This window comes from Marmota marmota, unplaced genomic scaffold, assembly GCF_001458135.2.
Source record: "Marmota marmota marmota unplaced genomic scaffold, marMar, whole genome shotgun sequence".
NCBI classification, from domain to species: Eukaryota; Metazoa; Chordata; class Mammalia; order Rodentia; family Sciuridae; genus Marmota; species Marmota marmota.
Window position 1 is genome coordinate 29,125,179 of NW_025999968.1, and position 11,449 is coordinate 29,136,627.

General features: G+C 34.7%; 1 pseudogene; it reads left to right on the top strand.

The window, feature by feature from the left end:
• LOC107136089 overlaps positions 1-7,168 on the top strand; it is an 85,354-nt pseudogene extending 78,186 nt beyond the window's left edge.
• The last annotated feature ends 4,281 nt before the right edge of the window (positions 7,169-11,449 follow it).

Genomic DNA, 11,449 nt, shown 5'->3' on the forward strand with positions numbered 1-11,449 from the left:
AGAGAGAGAGAGAGAGAGAGAGAGAGAAAGAGAGAGAGAGAGAGAGAGAGAGAGAGAAACAGTGAGCCTCAGATTTCACTTATTTATTGTGTTTTCTCAACTATCCATTATGGAGGATAGAGAGCATTTAAATGTAATAACCAGAGTTAACCCTATGGAGACAAAGCACTTAAGCTGAAAACTAAGGCCTTAAAACAATCCTGATATATGAATGTTAACTTGCATATTATTTTTCAAAAAATATCTTTTAATAACTATACTCAAATGGTACTATGTAGTTACATTATCCTGCTAAATAGAAAGAAGGTCATTAAAAAGCCAGATCCAACAATTTTTCTAGGTCCCTTTCAGATTCCCATTTAAGACTGACTTGAAAAAAATCAATGCTTCAGTCTCAAATCAGTAATATTTTCTCCCTATTATTTCTACTTGCAGTATCAGCTAACTTTACCTTGACCTACAGAAAGATGGAGATAGGAAACAAAAATTATGATCCATACTTTGGTGCTTTATACAATTTTCTTTCCTCCTTTTTTAAAAAATACTCATTTGTCATTTTAACTGAGCCCTAAGTAGGAAAAAAAAAACCTCATATTTTAGATGATCTTCAGCTGATGGCCTTTATATTTCCCAAATACCCATCTCCCTTTACCAACTTCACTCTACAAATCTGTAGGTGAAATGGAATACTACCACCTCCAGTTTTGTCTACTCTTTTTGAGACTTTTGGGTTCCTGCAGATTGTTACCCTATGGAGAAACTTAGAAGAGGTATTCTTCTATGTCTTCTACAATCAGTGCTCTTTCCTCTGTTCCTTCTCCTTCCGATTATTCTTTTTCTCTATTCAGTTAGCCTATCATTAAGTCCTCCTTTTAAGCAGATACATGAACAAAGAAGCAAAAATATTTGTTTTGCCAATCTTTAGAAAGAATCTTATAGAACCCCAACTCATGTCTTTATAAGGGAGGGGTCTATGAATAGGAAGCTCTCTAAATGTCATTCAGAGTTTTATTTACCACTACTTATATGAAAATATGCAGGGATATTGAATAGGTGACCCAAGTTTGTTCTCTAACTTGTACTTCTCAATCATTCCAACTGCCAGTGTCTCTCTGAAAAAATATTTAAGACCTTAGATTCTCGCCTTAGATTCTCACCTTAAGCCATAATTTTAGAACAGAAGCAAGCATCAATGATTTAAAAATATATTTTGATGAACAAAAGGATAATTCATGGGAAAGGAATTAGAAATTGTAAAAGCTCTGAAGTAGGAACTCACTTGGAACTTTAACAAAGACCCTGACTTAGTTTTTGATGTTTAGGTCCTGCCAGTTTTTATCACTTACTATTCCCTTTTCTTTTCTGTTCTACATCTGAGAAAGTTAATAAAAAGACTAGATGCTTCCTTCTTTGGAAGGGGCAGGAAGTTCAAACCCTGAGAGCCTCAGCCCATGCACAGGGACCTTTACCCTAACTTTATTGCCTAATCATAAAGAAAGCCAAGTCAAACTCTTTTCTCTACTTTCTCAAGCCACTGTTTTGGATTTGTATGGGAAGATTTCCCTATTTTCTGCAGAAAGCTTCATTATGGGAGTAATATTAAAACTTTTCAGAGCCGCATGCTGTGGGTGTTATTTAATCAACTTCAACACCATACCAAAGTTCATGTAAGGGTTGTCCTTCTGACATCTGTGGGATGAACAAAACCATTGGAACTATGAGGCAGATGGTCTCTTGTTCTCCCTTGAGTTAAGACATAGAATCCAGAATTCCTCTTTGTCAATTTAGGTCATGGAAATAAGAGCCCCTTTTCCCCAAAGTCAACCATAAAAATTCACAGTATAAATCTATTTTTAATACAATTTTCTGTTAAGAATTGGCCACAAAGACATTTTCAGACTTAACCCTAGTTGATTATAAGTCATAAGACTCCGTCCCATTGCAGAAAAAGTCCCGTCTCATAACCCTAAAAAGGATTGCTTCACAGAGAGCCAAAAAGAACATGAACACATACACCTGTGTTGGTTTTCTGCCAAGTGTGTTACTATTAGATTTTACCCTTATTGTCTAGTCATATTTCTACATGGATTTCCATGTTTCATCAAACATAAGCATGAAAATAGATTGTTTAGGTCTTTGAATCTTCCTTCTGAAGGTTGAGGGGATACATGAAACTATGATTGGATAAACTTATTGCAGATTTATTAATCTTTCCATTGCCAGTTTATTTTACCATACTTCAATATCGAACCTTTTGCGTGAAAGTTTGAACCTCCTTATAATATGTCTCAATCCAGCATTAGCTCTCATCCTATTAAATATTCAATGAAAGAAAAAGAAAATGACCCAATGCAATGTCAGGAAACATTGGTGATTGTCACATGGAAGACGAGTAGTTCCTGTGCAGCAGATGATTGATGATTTAAACAAATTCCTTTTTATTCTTTCTTTCTCTTCCACCTCACTAAGGAGCTCAGGATGAAGAAAGTGGAAAAATAAAAATAGGACATTAATAGAATTGCTGATGTGGATAAGGTGAAAAACTAACATTACAGAAGAGTTGATGTGGATAGTCTTTAGTGTCTTGATTCATCTCTTTGCATCCTCATTTCTCTCATGAAGGACCTTATCTTGCTCTATTAGTAATGGTTCCAGGAAGTAGGCATGCATTGGTGAGAAAGATGTTTTAGGAAGTGTTTTAGATAGCTTTTTGTAGCTCAGACTGAAATACCTGACAAGAACAATTTAGAGCAGAAGTGCTTTTGGAATTCATGGTACCAGAGGTTGAGTACGTTCAGCCAAATCCATCACTCTGGCTCCAAGCAGCTGAGCAAAGTGAAACAAATCCTGGGGAAATAATTTCCTGTGCAAGGAGAGTGCCTCCAGCATGTCAAACTAGTTTTCTTTTTTTAGTGCCTTGAGGCTTTCATGGACATGGTGTTGCTGATTCCTGAGATGCCTTCCAAGCATTGTTCCTATTGTATCTGTGCAAAGTACTTAGTTTCTCCTTGGTAGTGATAATCTTTTCAGCAATCATACCTTCCTTGGCCCATTTTATATGTGCTTCTTTTCAGAAGAAAATGCCAGCTTGTTCAGTCTTTTTCTTCTGCTTTCCAGTTGTCCTGAGCTGATCAGCTTTTCTCTACCATACTCTTTCACCATGAAGTTCTCTTTCAACTCTTCAGGTCCAGAGAAATGGAATCCTGCAACCATGGATTGAACATCTGAAAGCATGAGCTGAAATAAATTATTTCTTCTCTAAGTTGTTTTGTCAGGTATTTCAGTCACAGCAAGTGAAAGCTGACAAACACAGGCAGTGACTGGTGTCTTCCATAGAAATGAGGAAAGGGGAGATATAAGAATTCCCAGGAATATAAGACAAGTAAAGAATCCTTTATTTAAATTTTTCTGTACAAAGAGTATTTCCTGAAGAGGAGCCTTAGGCTGTTCTAACTTTTTTTCACTCTGCCAAAGGCAGTTTAGAGCATTTGAGAAAGTTCATGTTTTTGTTCAGCTTTTCTGTCTGTGATCAACCTCTCTTTATTCTAAACCATTTGAGACTTAGTTTGATGGATTTAAAGTTATAATAAACATTATTTAAAGTTATAATAAACATTATTTAAACAAATAAAGTGTTGAAAGATAAGTACAAAATGAATAATTTTCTAAAGTGTACATTAAAATACATTAATGTCTGCTTTAAATAAAATGAAAAAATTGCATGTTTATTATCTATTTCAGAGTTCTGAAAATTAAATATCAAATGATTCTTAAGTCACTGTTTTTGATTTTCATTTCTTTTCTCGTTTTTGTTTGTTTGTTTGTTTGTTTGTTTGGTTTGGTTCTTTATTATTTATCTACATCAAAAGTTCTTTCTGATTTTTCTTTTGAATCCAGATCTTGCCAAGTAGCTTAGAGGTCCACTAAGATGCTGAGATTGGCCTTGAACTTGCCATCCTCATGCCTTTATCACCATATCTATATTAAGTCTCTAGTTTTTTTTTTCTTTTTTGTTTATTGAGGATTGAAGGAAGAATGCTTTTCCAATGTAATACATCATCTGGCCTTTTTTATTTTTTATTTTGAAGCAGGATCTCACTAGATTGCCTAGGAGCTTCCTAAGTTGCTGAGGTTGACCTCAAATTTATGATCCTCCAGCCTTAACCTCCTGAGTTGCTAGAATTACAAATTGAGTTATTGCTTTTTGATTCAATAAATAGTAGAGAAGAAAAGGTTACTTTTAATTAATTAATTAATTTTGCAGTATTAGTGATTAAATCCAGGGACACTGTACAATTAAGCTACATCCCCATCCCTTTATGTTTATTTATTTATTTTTTTAAACTGGCCTTGCTAAGTTTCCCACACTGGCCTTGACCTTGCTGATTCTGTCCTCAAATTTGCAATCATCTCTTCTCAGCCACCTGAATCATGGGGATTAGAGGTATACACAACTGCACCTGGATAAAGATCATTTTCAAAATTGCCTTTTCATTTTACAAGTAATGTTTATCCAATAGAGAATCTTGTTAATATTATTTTCATGTTTTTAGAAAATATGGATATGGTTTAGTTGTCAGTTACTAAAAAAAATATTTAATTAACATCTAGTAAGTTACTTGGCAAAAAAATGGTATGTGAAGATAGAAGAGAAACATTTAGGAAAATAAAACATAGGCATGAATCATAATCTTTATTCCCCAGATACTTTTAAACCTTTCCCTTATTTCTCCAGAGATGCAGGATATATATAAACAGTATCTCTGTGCCTTTGTCGTAGCCATCATATTTTAGCAAAATTGATGATTTATCATCTGTTCTTGTCATAAAGTTGTAAACACATTAAAGGACAGGTATTATTGATTGTTTTTTCTCTCTAGATCTCCACTGCTAACCTTTCTGCCTGCTAAATGATGGGTTCAATAAAGTTTTGATAAGTAAGTGTTGAATTAATGCGGACCAAAAGGAAACAAAAGAGTATAAAGTAAAAATACACAGAAGTCTATCAGAAAGAGGAAATAAATATTAGTTTACAAGAAAAAACACTAAATTTATCTTTTTTGAAAGGTATGAACAAGAAACTCATAACATTGAGTTACAAGAGCTGCAGATGATTCATAGGTGGGATTTCAGCTTTCAGCTTGATCTGCGAGAGAGCTAATGTCTGAAGAATAAAAGAAGTTACCTTAATACCCATAATTTCACTACAAGGTGTCCTGTTGTTTGGGTAAATATTTAAATTACAAATACTTCTCTAACCTTCCAAAGAACAATAAGAAGTTCTTAAAAATAAAAGGATTTGATAGGATACATGAAGATAGATATAAGCCTGGAAATTACCTGTAAATCTGGAAATTATTATAATCTACAGCTTCATTTTTACATTGGAATTGAAAAACAGCATTAAAGTTTCTTGGGGGGCTGGGGTTGTGGCTCAGTGGTTGAGCACTCACCTAGCATGTGCAAGGCACTCAGCACCACATAAAAATAAATAAATAAAATAAAGGTATTGTGTCCAAATACAACTAAGAATTTTTTTTTAATTTTTTTAGAGATTACTACTAATGGCTATCTTGAAATACAAAGCTTATGCTATTTCCCTTTGTTGTTGTTTTAAAAAATGTGTTGTCATCTTTTCAGTTGTTTACATTGAAGTTTTAAAATCATCAGTGATGGTGCCCTTTACTTCATCTCTAAATATAATTTAATTCCTGCTATGGTTTGCACGTGTCCCCCTAAAGCTTATTTATTGAAACCTTAAATTCCTCAATGCAAAAAAATGAGAAGTGGCAGTGTCTTTAATGAAGGTGATCAGGCCAATAAGAGGGATTGATGCCTTTCTCATGAAAATAAGTTCTCATTTTTAAGGGACTGATTTATTTAATTTGAATGCAAATTGTTATAAAGGAGTCAGCCTTTCATGCTTTGTTACTTCTATATGCTCCCACTTGTTGTCCTGCTTTCTGCTCTGAGTTGAAGCTGCATGAGGACCTTATCAGGTGCTGAGTAGAGTCTGGTGCCATGTTCTTATATTTGCCAGTCTCCAGAAATATGAGCCCAAATGTCTTTTGTTTACAATTTACTCAATGCATAGTATTTTGTTATAGAAACAGAAAATGGATTAAGATAGCCTCCCAAACCTGTCAATTCTCTTTCTTACCTGATGCTCACTTATTATTTTACCTGTTTCTGTGGTATTTCAGGAGAGCATCTATCATGGCACTAAGACACTTGAAGTAATGCTTCTCATAATTGATTGTGCATTTAAATAATAGGTGAATATTGGTAACATCTACATCTTGATTGAGCAATTCTGGGGAAGATCCTAAAATTCTTGTAGGTTCTTCTGAGCTTGGGCCACATGTTGTGAAGAAAGTTTTCAGTGGTTTCACCAATGTCCCCAACACTGCCAACCATATCATTCCAAATTAAACAAAAAAGGAACAATTAAACTCACTCCATGTTATAAATATAAGGGTCCTCTCTCGCAATTTCTGGGGACTGTGCATAGTCGATGACTCTGAAGCCGAGCCAACACGCTGGTGGCAGGGAGCTGGATGTGTTGAAAAACCTATGTGACCCCGCGCAGACCCTTGGAGAAATCCTGCTTAGAGCAAAAACTGAAGCTGATTGATGAGTATGGTCTCCGGAACAAACACAAGGTGTGGAGGGTCAAACTTACTCTGTCCAAAATTCGCAAGGCTGCCCTGGAATTGCTGACGCTGGACAAAAAGGATCCCCAACTTCTGTTGGAAGGCAATGAATGCCCTGCTGCTACAACTTGTCCGCATTGGGGTGCTGGAGGAGGGCAAGATGAAGCTGGATTACATATTGGGCCTGAAGATTGAGGATTTCTTTCTAAAAGACCTGCAGACCCAGGTCTTTAAGATGGGCCTGGCCAAGTCCATCCACCATGCATATGTGCTCATCTGTCAGCTCCACATCAGGGTCCGAAAGCTCCTATGGACATCCAATCCTTCATTGTCTGCCTGGACTCCCAGAAAGAAGCACATTGAATCCAGGTTTATTCTGTCCAGTATGATTTTAGATTCTGAGGTTATTCTCTCCAGGTTTCATATGGGGGTAGCCGACTAGGCCACCTGAAGAGGAAGAATGCTAAGAAGGGCCAGGCTGGGCTGGGGCTTGTGATGATGATGAGGAGGATTAAGTGCTCCTCTCCTGGGCTGGAGGACTTTTTTCCCTCAGATAATAAAACAGGATCAACACTTTAAAAGGGGGAGAGGAGACTAGGGGGAGGGGGAAAGAGGAAGGAAGGAGGGAGAGAGAGAGAGAGAACAGAAAAGAAATAAGTATAAGGGCATAGAGAAAATGTTCTAGTACTTTTAAAAATGCATTTTAATGGAAATTACAGTATTTGAAATTCTATTACATTCTTCTTCTGTCTATTGAGTAATGTAACTCATGTATTTCTGTTTTTATTTTTGCAAATAATATTTTGTGTTAAATCTTTACCCCTCTTTGCAAAACGGTCTTAAAAACAAAATAAACATTATTACATAATTGTATCTGACTAGAGTGTTAAAAAAGACAAAAAATGTAAAAAAAGTTTACTTTTCATTATAAACTAATTATTTAGGCTAATAGTCAAGGCTCACCATCAACTGACTCCATCTAACCTAACTGACTTTATCTTATATTTTCTAAATCTTGAACTCTTTATTTTATCTAAATAGGTCTCTAAACTACTTTGGAAAATGTTAAATGCATTACACACTTTTTTTTTTGGCCTACTCTTTTATTTGTTATAAGTAATACTCATTGACTATTCTGTCCAGTATAATTTTAGATTCTGAGGTTATGTTAGTATACAAGACACATGCAGTTCTTTTTTCCTATGAGATTCACAGTTCAGTAGGAAGACTGGGATACTTTTTACTTTAATTACATACACGATATTATCATGATTTCTGTTTTCATAATATGGAAAGACTTCCATATTATGTGTAGAAGCCATGCAGGTGGGGTTAATGTATGTTTCAGTGGAGGCTTTTCCAAATATGAGACACTAATTTAAAACCTGAAGAATAGTAGGATTTAGACAAATGAAAGTTAAAGAGAATATCTATGACAATCTGGACACAGAGAGAATTGGAGCATCTCTAATAAAATGAAGTCCAAAGCAGACAAATTACCATGAATGTAGTTGAAATGACTTGATAGGCCTTTGGAGAAATTGGTAGTGACTAGATCATATAAAGTTATAAAGGGTGGGTAAATAATTTATTTTTTCTAAGACTTTAATCATTTTCCATCCACTGTCTTAATTTTTTTTTTTGGGGGGGGGGTTCTGTGTTAATTCTCATCTTCCAATTTCTATTGCCTACAACCTAATCATAGTGGCAAATAGTTAATGAGTGCCTACCATGTGCCAGTCCCCATGTGAAGTGAATCACATATGATTCTAATTTATTTCCCAACTCTATTGTGAAAGGTGCTCTATTATTCTTCTTCATGAGAAAGTGATATATAGAGATACTCAGTAAATTATCCAAGGTTATATGTAGCAGAGTCTGGTTGTAAGTCAGACTCCCTGATCCAAAGAAGGTTTAACCACTCAGAAATACTACTTTAACATAAATTTCATTCCATTAATCTCTGCTTTAACACTTTTTAAAATTCAATAAAAAAAAATGTGGGACTCTTAGTTTTTCAGTCATTCATTGATACAAGTGGCTACAATCCAACCCACAAACAGGCAGTGATTTCTGCCATACATACATTATGAAAAGAAGAGTCATAACAAAAACCTTTGCCTAGTATAAAGATCACATTCAGTTAATATTTGGGGGTAATTGTCTCCATCACGAAATTTCACATTAAACTGTGGCTCAGCTTTGCTATGGTCTGCAAAGGGCACTATGTCTCAGAGATCTATCATACTAGGCTGGGCCACAATGAAGATACCAAGTGTTTGTTCTAAATCTACTGAAATTCACTCTTCTGTCCCAAGAACCCCAATGAATCTCCCAGTGAGGAAAAGATGGACCCATGAGTGAGTGGCTCTTCAATTGATATAAATACCTAAGACTGTTTAGTTTTCCACCAAGGGAAAAAATAGGCTTAAGAATCAGTAGAATTCCAAATTCTAATAACCTTGATCTCATTGCAGCATACCCAAACACTCAATAATAATACAGATTAATTGCATATGAATTTATAGATTGGGATAATAGTGTTTAGGTGCAAACTTGCTGAAAAATCATTTACTTTTGTCAAAATTCTCAATGCCTTACTTGTGTATCAGTATCAAGGGATAATCTATTGTATTTGTTAGCCATTACTTAAAAGAGCTCTTGTAAATTAAAAATCGTATTTATGAAAGTGATAGCAATGATTTAACCATGAGTTAATAATATCTGGAGACTTCTGAATTGAGATTTCCCTTCGATTCTTGAAATGGCTTATAAGAAAGGAAGCTTAATTAACAGAAACACATGCATAAATTTTCCTGTCTACTATCATTGACATTCAGTGAACATAAGGAAGAAAATCAATATTTGGTTCAAAAGCACAGTTCTCTGAACTAAGATGTAGGTAATTTATATCAGATGAGGAATAGTTAGAAGTTTTAAAATTCTGTTTCAAAAACTGGTCTTCCATTAAATTGAAAAGAAATATTGTCCTGAGAATTGAATCTATGCACTAATACATACTTAAGTAAAAATCATTTTATTTTAAATATGTATATTTATGGAAATATCCTGTTTTTTAACATATTATTTCTTATATTAGAGTGTTTACTTGCTCACATTTTCATTTGTAACTCTCAAAATATGGATTCTTTAAAGTTAAATATCAAAGCAAGAGGTTCATAGCCTGTTCCATGAAGAAAAATTGTAAATAAACACCATTTAATTTGTCTGACTTTGTAATAGCATTATACAAGTAACATCTGTTCTCTCTAAAGTACTTGGGTCAGAGGATCATCAGTTTGCAGCTTTTTTTCTATGCAACTTCCTTGCCTGTAGCTGTAGTGCATAACAGACCAAGAGACTGGACACACACACATAGTCTCTACGTCTGCAGGAAGAGATAGTTGTTAGGACTTGTTTGGCTGACTCTGAATGACAAAAATGGCTCTTGGATATGATCATGACATCATCCATCTTTCTTGGAAAGCTGCATTTATATATAACTTTTCTAAATCCAGCCTGGTGTGGTTAGCTTTCCTTCTGTCCTTTTTGTGTTGTACTCTTTCCCCTCTATCTAAAGAAACAAGGTCATGGCATGTTCTCTGATGCCTGCTCATTAACAGCTCTGCAGGTGATGATCCTAGAGAGGTCTGATGTGTTGTGTGATGTTCTCACACAAACTATGTTAATTTTTGATCAGTGATTATGAGTTTTAATTGTGTTTAGGTAACTGGAGATTTGTTAAATAGGCTTCACTTTGAAATGCTAAGTTGAAGCCATGAATCTTAAAAAAATAGAAATCCCCCAACTTCTTGAACTTTACATGTTGCATATTAATTCCTGAAGAGGGAAAAATGATGGGTTAGTGTCATGTTTACACGAGGCTGAAGATGTGAATATGAAAATCAATCTATGATGCTTTTCCACTGGCAGGATGTTTACTATCATATGTGTCTATAAGAGTATACACACACACACATACACACGAGACAAGATATATATGTTTAACAATATATACATATAAAATATATATGTGTGTGAGTTTTTGTTGTTTTATTTTGAAAACTCAAGTTTATTTACTTATTTATTTTTTGAGACAGGTTTTTCTAAGTTGCCAAGACATGGCTTGAACTTCCCATTCTCCTGCCATAGTTTCCAAAATGCTGAGATTACAAGTGTGCACATAGCTTTCAACCTTGCAAACGAAAATTTCATAAAAGAGAATTCAGAGATATATAAAAAGAAAAGAGAGATAAGATATGTACATAGATATATATATATATGATATATAAATGCATACATATATGTGTGTGTTGTGTGTATGTACAAATGTATATATGTGTACATGCATATATATATATGTGTGTGTGTGTGTGTGTGCATGCGTATATATATATATATATATATGTATGTGTGTGTGTGTATATATATACATATATATATATATATATATGTGTGTGTGTGTGTGTGTGTGTATATATAAAATCAACAGAGAGGGAGAGAAACCACTTGTGTATTTAATAAATTAGAAGCAGAATCTGCATTCAAATTCAGGCAGTCTGTCAGTTTGTGTTATGGTCTGGATGTCATGGATCCCCCAAATGCTCCTGTGTTAATGCAGAAATATTCAGAGGTAGAATGATTGGATGATGAGAGCCTTGACCTAATCAGTCCATCCTTATTTGAATGGAATAACTTTGTGGTAAATGTAAGGAGGTGGGTTATGCCAAGAGGAGGTAGGTCACTGGGGGAATGCCCTAGAAAGGTTCATTTTCCTTGTGGTCCCTTCTCTCTCT